This window comes from Corvus brachyrhynchos, unplaced genomic scaffold (genome assembly GCF_000691975.1).
Source record: "Corvus brachyrhynchos isolate BGI_N302 unplaced genomic scaffold, ASM69197v1 scaffold90, whole genome shotgun sequence".
Taxonomy (NCBI): Eukaryota; Metazoa; Chordata; class Aves; order Passeriformes; family Corvidae; genus Corvus; species Corvus brachyrhynchos.
The window spans coordinates 6747326-6763634 of record NW_008236932.1 but is presented as its reverse complement, the minus strand read 5'-3'; the positions used below and the strand labels follow the sequence as shown (position 1 = coordinate 6763634).

At 41.1% G+C, this 16309-nt stretch overlaps 1 long non-coding RNA gene across 1 annotated transcript in view; it reads right to left on the bottom strand.

Moving 5' to 3' along the window:
• The window catches only part of LOC108445216, a 77707-nt gene that overhangs the window by 40279 nt on the left and 21119 nt on the right, over positions 1-16309 (bottom strand). Inside the window, exon 2 of the long non-coding RNA XR_001859986.1 lies at positions 5166-5258. This is a non-coding gene — a long non-coding RNA (uncharacterized LOC108445216). The remainder of the gene's footprint in view (positions 1-5165; positions 5259-16309) is intronic.

Sequence of the window (16309 nt, the reverse complement as noted above, 5' to 3'; positions counted from 1 at the left end):
GCAGCTTGTGTCCTCTTGTTCTGTTGCTGGCTGCCTGGGAGAAGAGACCAACCCTCACCTGGCTACACCCTCCTTTCAGGGAGTTGTAGAGACTGATAAGGTCTCCCCTGAGCCTCCTTTTCACCAGGCTAAACAACCCCAGCTGCCTCAGCTGCTCGTCACAGGACTTGTGCTTCAGACCCCTCACCAGCCTTGTTGCCCTTCTCTGGGCTCACTCCAGCACATCAGTGTTCCTCCTGAGTTGGGGGCCCAGAAATGGACACAGAACCCAATGTGTGAGTGGGAAGTGCAGACTGCAGGGGAAAAAACAAAATTCTGCTGATGGCATCAGTCCTCAAGCCACTTATTGATAATATGGGTTTTCCTGTTCATTTCGTCTTTCATCCCTGAACTGAAGGAATTGAGCAGAACACCACCTGTGCTCTTGTCCCATCAATGAACCAACTCGGAGCCTTGAAGCCCATTTTAATTACTCTCCTTATCAACCTCATCACTGCCAGCCTTGATGACCAGCAGTGGGTCATAATAATCACAAGGCTGAATTAGTTCAGCGAGTCTCCTGGTAATATCCCATACTCAGACCACATGGAGGCAGCAGACTTTCCTGGGATGGGTCGGTTGACATACAGGGCCCTCAATTCCCCTCAGAAGGGACTCGCCTACTAAAACCACCCTTCTTTTCTTCTTAATATCTGAGGTTGTGATCTGTCTGACAGATGGAGTGCAACTGGGAGACCCTCCAGACTGATTATTTTCTCTAGTGTCCTCTGCCTGACCGTCTGGATCCAGCCCTTACAAAATAATTTTTCTCCCTTAAATTTGCCTTTCAACACAGTTGTAGAGTTGTCAAAGACATTATTGTAATACAGTTCTATTTCTTAAGTCACAGAGATCTTGTGCTGAAACCTTTGCCAAAAGTTTATGATTGATACTATCACTGAAGCAATTTTTATCCTTTTCTAAACTCTCTATTACTGTGACCTCTTAAGTGAGTTCTTTAGTTAAGAGTTGTATTGTAGTTGCAATGCATGTGAGAAAGCAACTGTATTAAATGTAGATGTCAGCTACTTCTGTTTATTATCTGCACCTGACTAAATTTGGAGGGTTTTCCACCTTCCTGATCTACAGATGGCCCATGCAGTGCTACCAGTAAGTTGTGCTGGAATCAAAGAGCATCATGTGTGTCAGAGAGACTTTGACGTTTTAGAGCTGTCCTTCCTCTGCCTTAAGCTGTCACCTGTCTCAACATTTTTGCTGAGCAGCTAAACCTTCCTTAAATTACGTGTAGGCAAAGTCAAACCTCAGGGTTGCCTGGGTAGGCTCATAATCTTTTTTGTGTCATGATTAATTATCTCTGGAGAAGGGGATATAGAGAGGTTACAGCAGTTATAACAGTTGCTCTACTGTTGCATGAGAGAAGATCACATGATAGTCTTTTCTGGAGTTGGGCCATCAGTATATCAGTTGCTAATTGCTACCAGGTTTTCATTTTTTTCAGTATGGTCTAAGTTCATCTGACTCAGAAAAAAACAACACAGACAGCTAGTGCTTCCTATGCTGTGCACTGAGGAACTGAACTAAAGGTTGATGGACAACCGAAAACTCAAAAGCAGTTCTGATCATAGTCTTCAAATCAGGAGGGGTTGTTCTTTCTTTTAAAATATTTCCATTGAATATTGTGAGATATTTCTACTCAGTTTTTGATTCTTTTTTTCATTCTAGTCAATTTCTGGTTCTGTATAGTTTGAGGAGTTAACAAAAAATGATGTTTTCTTTCTCAAGATTGATCTTTTATTTTATACCCATAAGTCTTTTTTTTCTTTGAGTAAACAATTCTAGTTATTTTTAGTTTTGTTAATGAAGCCCTAAAGAAGATACGGAATTTTTTTTCCTTTTAGACAAAGGAACAGATAAGCAATACAATGGCACTGGAGGTTGGAAAGTGCTACATTTCTGTGCAAAAAACTTCTGGATCTTTTTGTCATATAGCATAATTTAATGCAGTTGCTTGTGATACTTTGGCATTTGTGATGCAAAGCCTGTGTCTTCTAGGATGACACTGTCATGGTTTTAACCCCACCTGGCAATTCAATACTAGGCAGTGGCTCATTCCTTCCCCCCACAGTGGAATGGGAAGGAGAATTAGAAAAAAGTAAAATCTGTGAGTTTGGTCACCAATCTAGTAATGGAAATGCTGTTAAAAAAAAGACCAAACAAGTCACTAAATTCCTAAATGATGAAGAGGGAGATAACAAAAAAAGACAGGAATAAAATCTAAGAAAGACAAGTGATGCAAAATACAACTGATCACCACCTGTTGGCCAAGTAACAATCAGTCTCTCCTGGCCAGCTCTCCCCATTATATACCGGGCATGACTTTCTATGGTGTGGAACATCCCTTTGGCCAGTTCAGGTCGCCTGTCCTGTGTGGTCCCTAGCAGCTTCTTATGCATCTATTCACTGGCAGAGTATGAGACCCTGGACAGTGCTTGACTCAGGGTAAGCACTGCTTAGCAACAGCCAAACCATCAGTGTGTTAACAACATTATTCTCACACTGAATTCAACCATACCTGCTACTAGGAAGAAAATGAACTCTATCCCTGTGACAACCAGGACAGATGCATTTCATTGGCTGTTCTTTGTTTTATTTTTAAGTCAGGATGGCCTCAGAATATGAAATTTTGAAGGAAATATTTTTTGTCTGTAATAAAGGTTGTTAGCGGTTTAGAAGATAAGATATGACTTTCTAAATTTGTGGACTCTTCTGTGTACCGGACAACAGTAAAGCTAGATACAGTATGTTAAGTATGGACAACATGGATTATTAGAACAAAGGTAACTTATCAAAAATGTGTGGCCATGTGTGCTGTCACATCATAAAATGAAGACGTTATCATTATCCAATCCTGTCCACACTGCCAGGTCTTGTTTGTGTCCTTAAAAACATACTTCATATCATGATAAAAACGGACTTTCTCTAGTAGCCAACACTGTTTCCCTGATCTGTTCCCTATAGTTAAATCCGTTACTGGTCATTTGTAGAGTGACACTGTAACAGACCTTGATCTATGAAGAAAAACCATTCTCTTGGTCTTAGTTACTGCCTCAACTCACTTTACAGCTGCTGTAGAAAAACTGCTTCTATGACAATAATCTGACCTACTGTGAACATTGAGTGGGATGAAACATGCCTTAAAAGTGCCATTTACTTTCTGCAGGCTACAAAAGAGTCTTGACAACTGTCTCGCAGACTTTTTTTACTGAGACACCTTTCTGAATGAGTGGTCTCAGGGATGCTTGTAGGCAGCGGCTTCCATGAACAAGAGCTTTGTGTTAAAGATTGTCCATCTATCTTATTCACCAAACAAGAGTTTTGAATTTAGCTTAATTAATAGGTGATCTTCACCAGCAAGTCCTCACAATGCAAATATATCTCTACCAGGAGCAGGAACACCACCCTAATTTTGTCAAATTTCTCAGTGTACATCTTTGCAAATTTGCCAACTTTATGGTTTTGAACAGATATTATTCTCGCTGCAGAAGTGCAAGCAAAACATGACCTGGCAGAAAACCCTGGAACTATAGATGAAATGAAAGAAAGTGAAACTGGAATACAAAGACTGCAGTATTTTTACAAATCCTGATCATATTCTGGCAAGACTTCTGAAAGTATTTCTGTAGAGGAAGTTACTGGCTCATGTTAGAGCCAGAAGGAAGCAAAGAGGGAGCAATGAAGTCTGCAAGGTAAACAGTGGATTCCAAACAATCAGAATTATCTGTTGTGGGGTTGCTGCACACGGAGAAACCTGGTGGCTGTTGGAGTCAGTGCTGTCACAGCTGATGAAGTAGAAACTTGGAAGTGCTCTGGTCTCTGCAATCTGGTACTACCTGTGTCAATAGGTAAAAATAACCATTATATAAATCCTAGATTTCATAAAAACCTTGTTCATTTGTTTGTGAGTGGTATCAAAGTGGTATCAATACAACTCTTAACTAAAGAACTCACTTAAGAGGTCACAGTAATAGAGAGTTTAGAAAAGGATAAAAATTGCTTCAGTGATAGTATCAATCATAAACTTTTGGCAAAGGTTTCAGCACAAGATCTCTGTGACTTAAGAAATAGAACTTTCAGGGAGGACAGTAGACACTGAAGTAGAATATTTTTAAAAATAAAAATATCACCTATTTTTGCCCTGTCCAGCTTGAAACAGAACAGATAATTTCTTACATACATATTTTTTGATTTAGGTTGTTATGTGAAGTTGGGGGTGGAATTAGAATACTTTGGCATTTATGAGATTTAAACACAAATGTATCTGAGAGATAAGTGAAATTATTTCTACAGTTACCAAGTGGAAAAGTGCCTCTTTCTTTGTGTATATCAATTACTTTGTGGCTAGAAGCCAATTTAGTAATAATTATACGTAAAGTAATGGAGTTACTTTGGGTAAATTCAGAATCTTGTGTGAAACTTTCCCCTATATTATTGTAGTCTTAATGTATGAAATTACATTTTACTGTGTAATGTGTTCATTACATGAAAAGATTTATTTCAGTGATGAATGCCTTATATAAATTTGCGAAATAGAGTACTGAATACAGAGAAGACTTAGTTAAAAGAATTTTATTTTCAATGTTATTTTGTTTTCAGAATTTTTAACTATTTTTTGCATTTTTATTTGTCATTTAGTTATGAAAAAACTAAATATTTTGAATTCTGGAAAAGAAACAGCTGTATAACTCACACTTGTGCTTTTTTTTTTTTTTCTCATCAGTTTTAGGTCACAGGAATTGGATCGTAAATTGCAATGCAGTTATATTTTGTGTGGGTCACCAGAGGCAGTTAATTTTTAGAGAAAACTTTTTAAGGTCCATTTAAGGAGCAAGCATTATTGATTTGACTGGTCTGATCCTGAAAATAAGTAAATTAATTATTTTTATGTTTCTCTTTTTTTCATTAAATTCTGCTTTTCTGCTTCTTGAAATTTCTTTTTTTTTTTTGTGGAAATACCTGTTTTCAAGAGATTTCAAAGATTTAAATTAGATGCAAGGTTTGTAGCTGTGAAGATGGTCAGAATGAATCTGGGGATCGGACCTAATAACTCTGGAAAGATCTCTGCTCTGGGCTGTTCCTATCCTCTGCAGAGGTCACAGATTCCCTACCTCCACAGATGCAGGTCCTGTCCCTACATTGTACCAGTTCAGTTGACTTCTGTAAGGTACAACTTCAGCTTTGATCATCACTGCTGACCAGCACTGTGAAGGACAACAAAAAAGACTTTTTAAAATATTTTAACAGCAAAAGGAGGATCAGAGAGGTAACATTGTTACTTCATGAGGTCAGACAGTTCACAAATCAGGATGTAGACAAGGTAAAGACATCTAACGCCTTCTTCACCTTTGTCTTTGATGCCTGTGATGGGCCCTGGGACCCTGGAAGCCCTGTGCTGGAAGACTGTGAATCTCAGAGAGGATGATAAACTCACAGACACCCCAGAAAGTTTTTTGAGACTTGCTGCTCTATTTGGATGTGCACAGACCTCTGGAGCCCAAAGGGATTCATCCCTGGCTACTGAAAGAGAGGGGAGATGGCACCATGGGGCCTGTCTCCATTATTTTTCAACAGTCTGGTAGTCTGGAGAGGTCCCTGTAGATGGTAAACTAACAGGTGGTGTCCCAGTTTTCAAGAAGGGCAAGAAGGATTCCCCTGTTAATTACAGGCCTAGCAGTCCCACTTCAGTATCTTGTAAAATAATGGAGAAGGTTGCTCTGAAAGTTACTGAAAAGCACTTGAGAGGCAACTCAGTCACTGGTCATAGCCAGAAGGAGTTCACAAGGGGAAAATCCTTCTTAAACATCTTGATTTCCTTTTAAGACAAGACCAACCATCTAGCTGACTAAAATATGTAAGTAGATGTGAGTTTTTTTCTGAATTTCAGGAGGTTTTGATACTGTCTTTCACAGTAATCTTCTGTACAAAATGTCCAGCAAACAGCTAGTCCGTAATACATTGGGTGACTGCAGCCCTGTCAGTCTAACCTTGTGTACTAGTTTGAAAACAAACCAGTGGGAGGCACCAAGTCAGAATAACAATTTAATGGGGAAATTAAAGAAAAGGAAAAAAAAAGTAAAAGAAAACACTGTCAAACTGACAGAGTCAAGGTACAACCTGAGTCCCTGTTAGGCAGGGTGGTGGTAGCAGTCTGGTAGAATGGTGGCTGCAGTCCTCTGAAGCAGTGATCCTGTAGTAAAAGAGTCTGCTCTTCCTCAGGAAGTCCAATGGTGGCTGTGTAGCTCCTGTCCTCTGGAAATCCAGTGGGAAGCAGTGTCTCTGGTGTTCAGCCTCAGATTATATCCACGATGGGATGCTTGGTTCCTCCCTCTGGGTGGAGCATTTCACAATGGGGTAATGAGTCATGAGGCAAAGTGTTGATTAGGCTCATTAACAGAAGATAGTCCGGAGGGAGTTATCTCTGAGTCATGCGGCAGGACAATGATGGGCAATTAACAGAAAGATAGTCTGGGGGGAGGAGGCAAGGAAACACTGCCCCACCTGGTTTCAACAGCTGATGGGGATGGTAATAGAATACACTGCAACCCAGGACACCTTGGTTCCTGGAAAAATTAAGGTCATGCTGGGTACTACTGAAAGAACAATGCAAGCATCAGGCTCAGTCAACTCAGATTCACGAGGAGTAAGTTCTGTTTAACTATTTTGATATCCTTCTACAACAAGGTCACCTGCCTCATGGATGAAGACGGTGGTTGTAATTTTCTGGCTTTTGGTAAGGCTTTTGATGCTGTCTCTCACAGCATCCTTCTGGACAAATTGTCCACCTATGAAATGACCACCTCTCCAATGAGCTGGATGAAGAACTGATTGAAAGAAAGGGGTAGAGCGATTGCGACCACACGTGGTTGCTGACCTGTCACCAGTGGAGCTCCTCAGGGCTTAATCCTAGGACTGTTACTGTTCACTATTTTCATCAAAGATCAGGATGCAGGAGCTGAACACCCCAATGACAATTATAATGATGATACCAATCTGGAATGTGCTGTTGATTCTCTTGAGGTATGAGAGGCCTTAACAGAGGGATTGAGATTGGACTATTGGCAATCATCAGTGGCATGATATTTAAAAAAATCAAAATTCCAGATTCTGCACCTGGGATGGGACAACTCTGGTTATGTGTATAAACTAGGGAATGAGATGATGGAGAGCAGCTCCATGGAAAGGGTCCTGGTCAGTAGCAAGTTGAACATGAGTGAGCAGTGCCCTGGCAGCCAGGCGAGCCACCCGTGTCCTGGGGTGCATCAGGCACAGCATCACCAGCCGGGCAAGGGAGGGGATTGGCCCGCTCTGCTCTGCACTGGGGCGGCCTCACCTCGAGTGCTGGGGGTAGTTCTGGGTGCCACAATATAACAAAGATATTAAGCTCTTAGAGAGTGTCCAGAGAAGTGTAATGAAGATGGTGAAGGGCCTTGAGGGGAAGCCGTATGAGGAACACTGAGGTCACTTGGTCTGTTCAGCCTGGAGAAGAGGAGACTGAGGGGAGACCTCACTGCAGTCCACAAATTCCTCATGAGGGGAAGAGGAGGGGCAGGCACTGATGTCTTCTGTGGTGACCAGTGACAGGATCCAAGGAAATTCTGAAGCTGTGTCAGGGGAAGTTTAGGTTGGGTATCAGGAAAAAGCTTTTCACCCAGGGGTGTTTGGCACTGGAACAGTTCGGACAATGCTTTCAGGCACATGGTGTGATCCTTGCGGTATCCCGCATAGGTCCAGGAGTTGGATTTGATGACCCAGATGGGTGCCTTCCCACTCCACATATTCTGCGATTATGTGATTCGGTACATGAAATGGAGTAACTCTGGACACAAGTATGAACTGGGAGAGGAGTTGCTGGAGGTCAGCCCTTCATTAGGGGTTCTGGCATCCCCGGACAGCAGCAGCCTCACTGTGAGCCAGCCATGTGCCTGGGCAGCTAAGAGGGCAAACTGCATCCTGGGGTGCATCAAACACAGCACAGGCAGATGGTCAAAAGAGGTGATGATCCTTCAGTACTAGGCATTGGTGCCACCTCACCTTGTGAGCTGCGTGCAGTGCTGGGCCCCACCATCTAAGAAGGATGATGTCAATATACTAAAATGCACCCAAACCAAGCTGTTGAAAGGGCTAGAAGGTATGCCCTGTGTCCCCTGGCACCCAAAAGTGCCAACTGTGTCCTGCAGTGCATCACATGCAACAGAGCAATGGGACATGAGGAAGTTAAATGAAGATGTTTCAGAGGTAGTCCAGATTTGACAGCAGGAGAGGGTTCTTCACTGGAAAGGTGGTTGGTCACTGGAGAAGAATTCCCCAGGGAAGTGGTCAGGGCACCAAAGCTGTCAGATTTCAAGGATCATCTGGATGATTCTCATAGTCTTGTGATTTAGTTTTTGGTAGTTCTGATGGTGCAGGGAGTTGGACTTGATAGTCCTTATGGGTGGGGTCCTTCCAACTTGAGAGATTCTATGATTGCACCGTTATATGCTGATGCTGAAACACCAAAGGGGAGGAACACATTTTCCTTATTTTTATTCAATTCCCACGTCCCAATTTCCTTTTCAAGAAATGCCAAATGAGGTGTTTCTTGGGGATTGCAGGCAAAGCTGAGGAAAATGCTATTGAGACACATTTTCCTCTTCTACTTCATGCAAGAAAAATTTGCTCCATTAGGTCTTCAGCCAGCATAAAATCCTACAAATCACCTGTAGCCCAATTGAAGAACAGTGAGATTGGTTTGTCATGGTTGTTTGCCATGATACTCAGGACATTTTCTTTTTGAAATATCACAGTTCAAAAGTTCTATTTATGTTTTTAAAACCAAATTAGAGAAGTTTTTTGATTGTGGAATGGTGTAATCTGGAGTTCAATTTACCAGTTTACCAAGCAAGAACTAGCAGCAAATTGGACCAAAAAGAAGGTAAAAAAAGGATTTTGGACAGGAGGTATTACCTCACTGCTCTGATTTGGCATTGGACAATGTGTTCTCAGACATCCCCCTTACTTAAGGGTGAAAAAAGTTCAGTTTCAAAATGACTTAAGTGTGGAGGCCATAGGATGCTAGGAGAGGGGGAAAAATTAGGAGAGAAATACTATCATACATTGCTAATTATACAAATAAGTGTCATTGCATTCAGAGAAAAGTCAAGCTAAATGAAGCATTGAGATTTGATAAGCATTTTTAAATTAACTTTTTTTTCTTGCTTTTACCAGCTGCTGTCAGAGAAAAGCAAGCCTCAGACAGTTGTTTTTCTATTCACCTAAACCAAATTAAAATTAAACTGAAGGATGTAGCATGGTTGGACTCATTTGAGTGACAAACAGCTTTGTCATAAGTATGAAATGATGTAATGAAGATGAACATTCTATTAAAATAGAACATTGAATGTGGGGAACTACAGCCTTTACATGTTGTTTTTTGACTGATATTTCCTGCTGCTTCCAGTTGGCAAAATGTCCCATGGAGGTCCTGCTGTGAATCAAGAAGCTCTAGAAATAGTGGTAGCTGGAAATGGGGATAGGCATCATTAGTTTAAGTACTTCTTTCTCTAAACCAGTACTCTCTGTAATATTTAATTCTTCCTTTATCCCCAGCTATAGCAGTGGGTGGTGTACAGGAATTCAAAGGTGGGGGTTGTCCTCAATCCTCCATCACAGCAAGGGATGGGCCCAAAACATCTTTGGCAGACAAATAAGCTGCAGTTTAGCTGGGGAGAATAAGGACAGAGAAAGGTGGGTTGTGTGGCCATGGAGGAAATGGGTAGCTTGTTTTGAGACAAGCAGATTGCATCCAAGTGAGAGAGGGAATTAAGAAAGTGGAGAGAGGGACATACTATGGGTTTGTTTCCAAGCACATCAAAAGAAAATCTGCTACAGAGAAACAGTTCTGTTCAGTTCTGTGGAGATGAGGTCAGATTATTTTTTTGGATTTGTTTGTTTGGGGATTTTTGTTTGTTTTGTTTTGGATTTTTTGTTTTGGTTTTGTTTGTTTGGGTTTGTTTTGTTGTTTTGTTTGTTTGGGTTTTTGGTGTCATTGTTTTTTTTTTTTGTCAGCAGCAAAAGCTGTACAGCTTGATGACGGTTTTTTTCATGTTATGAAAACAGACCACATTTTTTAGGACAGGTGAAGAAGAGGGGCTGGGAAAGCTCACATGTTCCAGGCAGTTGAAAGAGTAGGGCTGGATACTTCATTGCCACCCCACACTGTTCTGTTAATAGCTGCCTAAATCCAGGACCCTTCCTCTGCAAATCATCTCTAGGTACAGCAGCTACAATTTTGCATATCAAATAAATGGCTTGTCCTTCTCTATATTGAATTATAACTACCTAGCTATACCACTACCTCCTGTGTTTCTCCTTCTAGGCCAAAGTCGTCTCTTCAAATATGTTAATTTAGGAAGTTCACATGAAAATCACCAGTGGGTACAGTCCTCTCCAATTTTGACTGGGCTCAGGACTGTCATCAGATTTGCACTGTGTTTGTACCCTCTAGCCCACACTCCCATGTCAATAATCAGTATGCTGAGCAACAGCAGGCCAAGTTCATCTGCTTCAAGCAGAGCTACTCCAGGGAGGGCTCTGACAGTTTTCAAATCAAGCAATCCATCAGTTTAATCTTCTATTTTTCAAGAACCTTCCCTCACATATTGCATTGCTGAGTGAGGAGTTACAGCTAGTTTCTACAAATCATTCAGACCACTTACTTGGGAAGGTAGGGGAAGCTTGACAGCTGTGACAAAATACTTCTGTGGAAAAAAAATGCATGGAGGCTCTAGGACATAGGTGAAAACATCCTTCCAAATGATTGGTGGTTGTCAGCAACCTTAACCTCTTCTCCTAATCCTCTTCTTTTTGCAAGAATTTGAGAGGGAGAAAGCAAAGAGAGTCAAAAAAACCAGACCTTTGCAGTGGCAAAGCTTCACCCTTCTCCTTCCAAGTCAGTGAGTAGGCAATAATCTGCATAACATAATGTAACTAAAGTAACCTCCTATCTTGAGGAATTATTTCTGAGAATGGATCTGCACATTTGCTGGAGACAGGTCATGGTCACTTTGGGGATTTTTATCTGAGTCAAATAAATCCTCACTAACAATCTGAATGCTTCCCTGGCTTTTAAAGCTAGCAAAACAATGAACCTCATCACACTTTGAGGGATGTACTAGGTGTCTGATTGCTATCATTTCACATGAGGTAACTCATAAAAGGCAATTCACAAGAAACTTCTCTTGAGCCCATATTCAAGTAAGTCCCAGTAATCTTGAGAAATATTGGTTGGATAATGATTTCTGTGCCTTGAAATGCACTTTTGGTATAAAATGGTCAAAATTCTAACACTTTACTTTGACATAGTAAGAATCTGGTACTTTTAAAAAGAAAAAAAACTTCATTTCTTGTGGCTTTGATCTTTTTTTTCTATGCGTGCCTCAGGCAATCTGTAGTTGAGACCATCTTGGAATAAGAAAACTGGATGAAAAAACTCACAATGTAATATGTTTTCTCCAGTTATAATCTTCAAAATATTTCTAATATTCATAAGGTGACGTGCATTTGAGAAAACTCTAGTGAAATCCTGTCAAGGTTCTGTAGGAAACTATATCTCTTTAAATCCCATGGGAATTTCCTTATTTTTCTGTCAGCAGCTACCTTGACCCTCCTTCTTGGTCTGTTGGAAGAATGATGGAAACTGTGATCATGTGTCCTGTCATGGGCTTAACAGCCCATGTCCCTGAACCTGAAGAGTTTAAAGAATTCATGGTTTTCTGGGGTTTGTGAGGTTTGGGTTTTTTCAATATTTGGATGTATTTCATAAGAAGTTTTCTGTAATACTATCATTATCTAATCCATTTGGTATGTCCATGAGACATCAGGATGGGCTTTGCTACTGTCTAATGTTCATTCAGGTATTGATGCAAAAAATTCTGTCACTTATTTAAAGGCCAAGAGTAGAAATACAGGCTCAGGCTTGTCTTGGAGTTATAAGAATTGCAACTGTAAAATCACAGTTCAAGTTGTTCTGACTTGGAGGTACAGACATCTATTTTGTACAGATTTCTCTTAAGAAAGATGTGTAAAAGGAAGACATTTGAACTGGTATTACACAGAAAAACACAGCCAAGGATAATTTTGCATTTCCCAAGTGTGCTACTGAAATGCTTTTTCATTATTGGAAAATTTGGAAAGCATACAGATTTTCAGAAGAAAGCAGAAAATAATCCAACACTTTGTCTTTTATGCCTTTTATCCTTTCTTTCAAACCAGATCACTTCTGCTATAGGAAATCAGGCCATTTTTGGCTGTGTTTTTCTGCAAGGTAAGTCCATACTTACATGTAAGTGCAAAAGATGTTCCTGTGTATTTTGCTGGAAGTACTGAGCACATCTGATATTTGTGTAATTGATGCCCAAAGTGACAAGAATGCACTTTCACCAGACAAATATTTTTAAAAAATCCCATGTTAACATGTATATGTTGATAGCAATGTTGAGGTGTTCCCTTCTTTGTTGAGGCAATGAGCATTACTAAGGGAGCAGGCTTTAGAAAGATGCAATCAATTCATTCACAATTTACATGCTTTCTAACTGAGTACAGAAGTGACTGGAATTGCACATCTATGTTGCATAATCTTCTCAGCATCCTATTCATAGCTGGTTCTTGCTTCAGAGGAACATTATAACACTGTCTTATTGCTCCAGCCTGGCTGAAAGGAAACAGAAAATATCATTGGGGTTTTTTTTCTGACCTGTCACAAGATCTACCCTGACAGATTAAAAGAGAAGTCATGGACTAAACTGAATGCCACTGCAGAAGACAAGACAGGGAATGCATTAATCCATTCAGAATTTTTCATTTATTTATTTTTTCCTGCTCTTTCTCCTACCCATTTTCAACTACCCTGCTATGATGCTGGTGATATAAGCAGAGTGACATGTCCCAGGCACTTCAAAAACCCTATCCAGCTACTTTAGTGCCCAGATGAAACACAGTTATGATTCCACTTTTGCTAGACATCAGATGTACTTTCAGGGGAGGGCTGATGTGTGACTGCTTGTGAGAAGCACAGGGAAAGGGGAGCCATGGCCCACAACAGAAAGAACTTCCCAGTGAGTATGGCCAGCAGGCAGCTCCTGGTTACAATCCCTTTTGCTGGAATAAAAGCCTTCTTACTAGAGCTCCAGCAAATTTTACATATTTCATGCCATTCACTGCAACAGAAAAAAAAATCAGTAGGCAGGCCGCCACTGAGATGTCTAAAGTGTTATGTGTTTACCAATCTGAACCTTTTCTCTACCTTTTGGACTCTGAGTTTAAGAGAGTCTGTCTGATAAAATGTGCTGCAATAATACCACTGGTAGAATTAAAAGGGATCCCTTTGAAAGAAAGTTGTACACAAAACCAGTAGGATCATGGAAACAAGCACCTAGGGGCCTTATAAGCTGAGCTGGTCCATACAGGAGAACGTGGCATTTTTGATGTTGGTCATCAAACGTGCAATTCATAAGTGTGAAGGAGCATTTTCTATATATCCCTGTGTGTGTGTGTTGTGAATGGAAGAATGGCTTTTACACAGCTAAAAGTTTTACCCAGATTTATGTCATCATTATCTAAAAAGCAAATTTTTCACCATGCCTGAGGACTCAAACTCGGGTTTTGTATTGAAATATGTTCATAAAAGTTCAGGTACTTCTCTTTGTACTTTTCTTTGTATCAGCCTTTCTCTTCTTCAGGCCCTTTTCTGGTAAGTATAACTCAAGCACAGCATATCATGCACAATTTAGGTGACTAAAAAGGGACAACTGCACAGTAATCCTGAAAGAGGCATGGGTTGGGGATTGCTTTGGGATCCAATTGATATAATTTCATGTCTCCAGAAGAGTAGCAATAATCTGAGTGTGCAAAGAAATGTTAGGAATGATAGTTCTTGTTGTCTTACACATTGAAGATAGTATTGTTGGAGCAAAGCTGCACATTCTGCCTTTGCAGCACCACTCAAAACCTTCGAAATTTCCTCTGGGAAGAGGCAAACAGTATCATAAGTCTTAGGAAAAATGAAGAAAAACTATGAACAGAGGAAAAAAAGACACTAAAGTGCAAGGTTCTTCCATGCTTTTGCTTGGTTTGCTGAAGAGAACAGATAGATGTGTGGAAACACCCTGCTGAAATGCGTGTCTGTTTTCTCAAAAGTCTGGAAGCAATAGATTTACAGCATACAAATTGCTTCTTACTTGTTTGTCTGAAGCTAAATAGAATTGTAGTCCATCATCATTGGCTACGACCACTCTTATCCACAAAGTACTGTAACAACTATGCTCTGGTGGGATATGAACATGTTGGAGTGAGTTAATAATAACAAATTCCCTGAAAGTAAAATTATAAAAGCCTGAGTTTGTGAATCAGCTTTCATGGCAAACTGGAAACTTTTCATTCCTAGAAAAGTATGTCATTCATGTATTTTTCTCCCTCTTAGTTTAATAACCACTCTTCAGACATGAACTTCTCTGTTAATGTAAGAAAGGCACTTGTCTGAAAATCCAGGTGTTAGCCATCGGTCTGTAAGTACAAACAAAGGCTCTACCTATCTATCTATCTAGATGTGGGGTGTGCCCAGCTGCTGCCCTGGAGGGATCTCTGCTGAGGTTTCGCAATTGCCCAGCAGGACTCCCTGGAAAGGCAACCACTTTTTTGGTCAAGGCGAGAAAAGACAGACCCACAATCCTTTAGGAGACCCTATGCAGATCCTTTGTAACCCATTGGCCTTCACCCACCCCCTGTATCCCTATAAGAGCAAGTCCTCTGCCCCTGTGGGACAGAGAGAGCTCTCATCCCTGGCTCTCCCCTTCGCCAGAGGGGACCCACAATAAAGCTCCCTTCGTGTGGCACCAGCCACATGAGCCTCTTGTCTCTCTCTCCAGTCTGGTTTAGCCTAGAGGCTGTCCTGCAGAGCTGAGCTGGAATCACGAGCTGGTATCACTAAAGAGCTGACAGCTTCTGCAAGGGCTCCTCTGCCAGCAGCTGGGGAAGACACCAGACCTCGGGAAGGCGATTCCTTTCGGGACCATCTCCCCGGACTGGTCACCTCTTCCTGGGTCAGAGCTGCTGACCCCATCTCCAGTTGTAATATCTAGACACACAGATATTTAGATAGATAAAGATAAATATTTAAGCTTAGCAGTTTTTTTGTGCTGTGTCTCTGAACTAGGAGCAGCCCATTTCTTACATTAGTTAGTCTTTTGAAAAACATCTCCTTGTCACACTGGAAATCATTCCTGCAATCTTAATGAGTCTATTTCTTGTTTTCTTCTAGAAAGAATGCAATGGCTAGAGCCTGACATCTGGTCAAACTTTTTACTTGACTTGATCTCTCTGTAGGATTAACATTTGGCATTTGGCAGGAGAAAATCTTTTGACATAGATCTAACTCTCTTCTAGAAGGTGACACCTAGCAGGAGGATGCTGACTTGGGAGACTGATGTTTCTTTTTCAGGTATCAGCCATTCAGAGTTTTTTTTTGTTGTTGTTGGTTGGTTTGTTTGTTTGTTTGTTTTTTCCCACAAAGTAAATCAAATCCACAGTAGAAATTTAATTGTAAGCACAGGGGGCAGAGCATGGCATACCTTGGATTCCAACTTGTGTCTTTTAGTCAACTGCTTCTTTTCCTAGATACTTCCCTCCCACTCCCCCTCAGCCCCCTAATAAATAGGAATTTTCAGTTATATTTTCATATATGTGCTGGAGATCAGATTGTACAAGCTCTCTGTTGCTAAATTAAATACTTGTTTAAAGCCGTCCCACCTGACTAATTTTAGGGGGTTCTTTAGTGCTACACATGCTAATTTTCATATTTAATATCTCTGTACCTTGATGTCTGTATTGGATTGGCACGGCCTGGTTTTTGGCAGCAGGGGGGACACAAAGATGCCTCCTGTGAGGAAGCTGCTGGAAGCTTCCTACCATGGCTGGCAGAGCCAATGCTGATGGCTCTGAAGGTGGACATGCTGCTGGCCAAAACTGGGCCAGTGAGAGAGGTTGGTAACACCTCTGTGATTACATATCTAAGAAGAAAATCAAAGCAAAGTCACAAGATTTTGGATTCCAGCCAGAGAAGAGGAGGAGGTGAGAACACGTGAGGGAAACAACACGGCAACACCAAGGTCAGTGGAGAAGGAGGGGCAGGAGATGCTCCAGGAGCCGGAGCCGAGGTTCCTCTGCAGGCCGTGGTGCAGCCCATGGTGAAGCCGCTGTGCCCCTGCAGACCACGGGTCCA